The sequence below is a fragment of the Teleopsis dalmanni genome, chromosome X, assembly GCF_002237135.1.
Source record: "Teleopsis dalmanni isolate 2A chromosome X, ASM223713v2, whole genome shotgun sequence".
Taxonomy (NCBI): Eukaryota; Metazoa; Arthropoda; class Insecta; order Diptera; family Diopsidae; genus Teleopsis; species Teleopsis dalmanni.
The window spans coordinates 25791989-25799185 of NC_051848.1; positions in this window are offsets into that span (position 1 = coordinate 25791989).

Genomic DNA, 7197 nt, shown 5'->3' on the forward strand with positions numbered 1-7197 from the left:
TCTAGTAATCGATTTTTCTCCCGAAAACGCTTGTTAAACTTCGAAAGCATGTAATTGGCGTATAAAGAATAAAAGTGTCAAAATAATGACTAATACGAAAAAACATGCAATTATGATTGTTCAAATCCAAGAATATAGGTATTTCTAGGCCCTCAAGCTATGGTTAGGTCAGCTTGAAGAGGCACATGTACCAAAAAGCTAAACGGTAAAGAATCAAAAAAAGCAAAAACAATTATTGTATTAACGTTATATAATTAATTAATAGCAATTTTATATTTTTATTGTTAATAAACAAAATTACTAAAATCAATGACACAGTTTTTTTAAATATATATGTAAATCTTTTTTTTTAATTAGTGTTATCATTTACAATATATTATATCTCAAATTATGTTAAAGATGATCAGAAAGATAATAACAAACAAAAAAATTGATGAATTTGATTTGATATGTAATGAATCAGAATACATTATAATATATCTTTAATAATAGAGCTCAATTACCAATTTTGTTCTTAAACTTAAAATTAAACTTAAAGCAAAAAGTGAAAAAGGAGGTTAAGGAGGTGAGGAAGGTATTATTCTTCTATTATTGCCAAATTTGAGAGATATAGAAACTTTGGATATTGAAACAGGAAAACAAAATGGGTTCTAGAACATTAGATCAATCTTCAAAAATCTTCATTTTAATCTACGGAAATCGCTATCAAACAATTATTGAGGACTTTCTCTCTATCCATTTATGGTAATAGGAACATATAGTTTCAATAAATTAGTGCTATATTTTACGCAACTCGAGAAATAATAAACTTTCTGCAATGACAATTTTCGAATCGTGTCAGCTCAGAAAACCATGACACTAATTTGACGGCGCATTTTTTTTATATTGAGGAAATAATCCTTCACCACTTACCTGCCCCTAGCTACCTACACCCATGATTACAGATTTAGTTTGAAAGGAAAATTGTTTTGTAGTCTGTGTTCTGAAAATCGTATAATCAAAAGACCATCAGATTCTTATAAGCTGAGAGTATTTTTCGAAAATCGTTTTTTTTTTTCATATTATTTACTTACAACATATCTTAGGTTATAAAATGACCTAGTCTATTATATTGAACATAACATTTTAAACAAGTTCTTCTGCAATACTAAAAATGCTATTACCAACTCAAATGTTGTTATCGTGTCGAGCGAGGTCAAGGTATTTAAATATTCTTGAGGTTATTCTGATGAGCACATAACTACTGACAGAATAGCCATAGCTGTTCAAGTTAACGCTAACGGATATATATCCGAAACGAATTTACAACGAACAGAAATCAAACGACAATGCAACTGTAATATAGTGGTTAGAATACCAAGCACAAACATCGGAATTTGCAATTAATTGAGGTTAGTAGTAACATAATGGTATCAGCTTTTCGATAATGAAGATTTCGACATATGTCTGGCACACATTCCTGTCTAATCTGAAGATCCACTTGGCCCAAACTACACAGGACACATATCGGTCAGCTGCTTTAACTAAAGTGGAATATGCTTAACACTACAGTATCGGTGCGGACAGGTCACGGCGTAGTAGAAAAACATGCTATAAGCATTATAGGCCTGCCCTATAATGACCTTTGTCGTGATTGTGGTTTTGAAGAGACTGTTCTATCGTGTTTTCTCGTAATGATATAACTGATATTCTGTAAAATTAAGCAACTAGTCAAATTTATAGACTTATCGGATTAATTCACTTTCACTTTGATAGTGGAGTTGTGCTTTTCAGTTTTGTTTGTGCGCTAACCACTGTGGTTCTTATGAGAATCCTTCTGATCTATATATGAACAACGCTAATACAAAGTACGTAATATTTTTTTCATTATCTCAGAAAGATTTATTTTTTAAAATTCCTTTATAGTACAAATTGGTTAGAAGTCTTTGTGATAAGAATTTCTAGATTACATAGAGAAGGGAATATATCACGAATATATTGCTTTTATTTAGTGTATCTATTTTTGTAAACTGCAATTTTTCATACCTTCTTTCTTTATTAATTGCCTGATTTTTACAAAGGAACGCTTGATGTAAAATCCTTTTCCAATTCAATAATCCGAATAGAGATAAAGTTTCAAAATGACTAATAAATAACTAATATCTGCTATATTGAATGTCCATTCTTAAATATGGAATATTCTGGTCTTCTGTTGAAAAATCCATGTTTTACGAAAGATAGTAAGTCAGAGTTCCTAAGATCTTGACTCTTACGCTGTGATCGTGTAACACCAACTTTTTTCTACTAAAGAAATAGATCTGTGTATAATAAACAACAAATTCTTAATATATCCTAACCACTTAAGTGATTTACTTAAAATAATTGATAAAATATGCAATCTTACAATTTTTACTTTGAAGAAAGATGTTGATATCCTTTTCAAAAATAAATAATTTTATGCTATAATTTATATCTTAGAAAACTTATGGATTGAAATTCATTAAAAAATAAAACTAAAAAATGAAATATATTAGTACGGCTCACAAGGGACAATATAAACCGAATACCACAAGTAATTCTATTAAAGGAACTAAGTGTTCGCATTATTCATAACCCTTAAAAAAATTTTAAACTTTTATGGGTCTAAACCATGTCTTATCCCAAAATTAATAAAATAACTATAGATATAAAACAAATCTAAACCTAGTAAAAATTACTAGATACATTTTTATTCATTCACTACATTAAGATATTTAACATCTCTCCATTGAATATCTACTTCTGCAACATTAATTAACTTTGATGACTTTTGTGATTTTTATCACCGCTCTCACATTATTTCAGACAAATACTTTAAATATCAATCTTCTTCTTCTTCTTATTCTTAAGTTCGTGCTATTAAGCACTTTTACTCTATAATGGCTGGCTTATCACTACCCCACACTAGGCTTTAACTAGGCTAAGAAATCATATCATTTATTTGTCTTTTAGTTGATGACGGACCTTAAATCAGCATATCTTCCTTAGAGTCCAGAAGTGGACTTGAGGATTGTTAAGTAGCGAATCAACTTGAGTGAATAATTTTAGAGCTCTCTAAGTCAATCAATCATATCTGTCCAAAAAATATAATAAGAAATATGAAGAAATTAATTTTTCAATTGTCTATAAAAATTTATCTAAACATTAAAGGTATTACCACAAGTACTTACAATATATGACTTCTTCTGGTATTATTTATTTACTTTATAACAGTTAACATCTTAATTGAAGTACTCAAATTAAATACATTTTTTCCATGCTATAAAATAAAAGTCACAAAGCTTTTTATGACCTATCAAATTATACTTATCAGTTCTAGACCCTGGATAGAACTTATTGATGATAACTTATATGGACGGACAGACGGTAAATCAACGGACAGACGGTTTATCAAATCAAACCCTGACAACACTTTTAATCATTTTTATTTAAAAAAATAATATATTTATATAATTTTCTAATAGTTATATGCAAAAAAAATTTAACTAAATATCATAATAATATTGACCTACTTCTCTTCTATCTGTCTGTCCATGCAGTTGGCTGTTATTGCAAGCAATATTGCAATGCAAAATTTACGAAAGATAAGATACTATATTAGTAGTATAGCACTTTCTCTATCGTTATTCCAGTTTTGTAATATTTAATGGAGAAATAGACTAGAGCACTGATGGCCAATCTTTTTAGCAGCGCGTGCCAAAGATATGAATTATTTTTCGTTTTAAAAAAGGTCGTTTTATTGAAATCGTCCTACAAATCCGCCTTATCTTTCTTTCTGGACGCTAGTGTCCATTATGCTTATTGCTATAATAATGTGGATATCCTATATGAAACACAATCCATAAGGTTACTAATCCATTTCTTTTTAAGTATAAAACGTTCTTTAAAGATATATTGGAAATGTTTTTTTTTTATTGAACTGTTGGAGATAAATTATCAATTACTATAACCACAAAAATGATAAGACCAAAATGTTAAATATATACTGTATAATAAACATTTTGTTATGAATTTAGTCGAAATTTATATTAAATTATATATTATCAGATATTGAATTTAAAGGTATTATGTATAATATATATTTATTTTGTGATTTTTTTTGTTTTTGTTATAGCTGAAGATCTGCTGATATAGTCCTGCTGTTCTGTTAAAAGTGGTGAACGATCTTGGTCGTCATAATTGCGGAGTAACTCCGGGATTACAATTTAGTGCTGTGTATTGCAATTGTTTTCCAAATTACTTAAATAAATCTATAATGTATATCAATGCCATATTCTTTGTTTAAGATTATTCATATGGAGAGCCTTTTTAGATAATATTTGTCATTATCATGCTACGTTGTGGATATATTGTTTATAAAATTAGTATAAACGTCTAGCTTTTCGTATTATGAATTTCAAATTTGATTCAATAATTCACTTCTACATGACTATAATATTCACCAATAAATATTATTAATTCTCTTATTTGATATATAGTATCTATGTACAGGCTATTGACAAAATCTTCGTGAACGACAGAAGTTAGTATGTATATTTGTATAACATGAAAATCCATTTTTCTGACAGTTATAATTTAAAAACAAAATATGAAAGGATTCGAATAGCAAAGAAAAGACAAGAACAAGGATTTTTTGCTATTTCAATCCTTCTTACTTTTAAAAAAATAGTTTATTTTGTCGTTATAAGAAGCGCCACTTTTCGGCAAAAATAATTAACTTTAATACAAAATATGTTTATTATAAATACAATACTTAGTTATATATTGTAATTTGATACAAAATAAAATAATTTATAACAGTTTTTATTAATATTACAGTCAAACTATGCAACAGGGAAACATCGTCGGCTTAAACAGAAGAGATACTAAGTCCAATTCGCAAACTTAAAATACCTAAACGAAAATGTGCTTATAAAAAATAAAGTAAATAAATGCTTTAATAAAAAAAAAAAAATTATTACATTTTTTGACTCTTCCGAAAAATCTGAAAAGTGGACTTAGTACATTTTCACCCTAAACTGACTATATGCTACTTTACAGTAGCGATGCGTCAGCTTTTTGGCAAGGTGTTCACAATTTCATCAAAACAGAATTCCAACTATAACGTATTTCCCCTACTCCTGGGTTTTGTCCTTTCCACAAGCAAATAGCGTACAAGACCAACAAAACAATTTATTTAAATGTTCGCAACCTATAATCCACTGGTTTTTATGATAAATAGCTGTAGAAAAACAGCGACTTACCACAGATTTCGACATTTTTACATCAGGTACCAAATTCTTCATATCTGGAGTTGGTCTATTCATTTTATAAATTAAAACCTTTTTTTCAGAAGATCGTTTAAAAAAAGATATCTGAATAAAATCTTTAATCACACATTTATCCATTTCTAAATATTATTTTTCATTTCAAATTTCTTTAAGTTTTTTCTTTACTTTTACCATTTGCTAGTATAAAATTGCAATAATGACTTTGTTTTTGGTTTATTTCCAACCTCTACATAAGAGTAAGAAACTCTCATGCTTTCATTTACTCTTTTACTTTGTATTTACTATGCGCGGTTCAGTTTTTTTATTGAACCATTTGTCTGTATAAAACGGCAACCGTGACTTTGATTATATTTGCACTCTTTGTATGAACTTGGGGTTCAATTTGGTCGAGTGAACCTCTAATCAAATGTAAAGCGATTTTCGCTCAGTCATTTCTTTTCTCTTTTGTATTTACTTTGCATAACATTGGATTTTCACTTTTTTATTGAACCGCTTGCACGTATTAATTTAAGAATTATGATTATTTTCCGTACATATTTTGCGGGGCTTGTTTTCTCTTTTATTTTTACATTTGTTTGTATGTTTTGTGTTTATTCAATATTGAACATAGTCCCAATGTGAATGTTATTTCATTTGTAAGCACCGCGGTGCATTAATCTCAACCTTAGTATATTTTAAGAGGAATGTGTTTTCTCTTTTAATAATTATAAGTAATGTTGAGTGTAACTTACATATGTATGTGTGATTTTGTTTGTATTGTACGTTTTGTATTTATGTTAATCTGTTTGGAAAAGCTATTATAAAAAATGTTAAGTAGCAAAATAGCGAGATTATTTACCTAATAACAAAAAAGATCTAAAAAGGAAGCTTTGTTAAGGTGTTCAGTGAACACTCTGAACCATTCGACGCCTCGCCTCTGCTACTTTATACTATTTTCATTCACAACGAATTATAAACTATCCGTAAAAATGTCAAATTGTGTTTTCTTAATTATTTCAAATCTAATTATATGAAGTTTTAAACTTCATACCATATAGGATATAAATATATACCGACTTATGATATAATGTTTATTTGTTTGTTATTAAATATTAAATGTTCTGATAAACTATTTATTAAATGTTAAATGTATTGAAATCAATATTCATTTCTGCCATTATCAATGAAATGGCAGAAATGAATATTAACCAATATTTTTCAATAATTTAACAAAATAAACGTACAGATTTTTTTTATAAAATAATATTTCTTATACTAACTCTACTAGAAAATAAACAGCTCTAGAACATTATATACAACGTTATTTATGTAATGAAAACCATAACAAACGTAATAATTAAGACGATCTGTTTAAAAATCTAAGGCATGGAAAATAATTACAAAATTGTTAAATTACAACATTAATTAAATTTTTAATATTTTTATTTCTTTTGTTTTATAAATTTAATTTTTAATTACACACATTATTAACATGTACATTTAATAAATTACTCATTTATTTGCTTAATATTAATATTTGTTAAAGCATATTCATTCTTTCAAACTAGTAATAATTACATTTTACTATATTAAATAAAATTAATCTTTATTAAATTTCACTTAGATTTATAATAAATACAAAACTTTTTTAACAATGCATAAGTGTTTGCACTACACATTATATCAATATATCAATATAATTATGTTTCATAAAATAAAAATTGATAAATAATATAACATGTTTTTTATTAATTTTGTTTAAAAACAAATATCAAAGTAAAAGTTTTTAGTTTTTACAAACGTAATTTCCAATAATTTCAGTATAAAAACTAAATTTCATAACAACAGCTTATAATAGTTAATTTATAATATATATATATATATTTACATAAAAATTTCGTAGCTTTATTTAAAAAATTTTATCAAAATT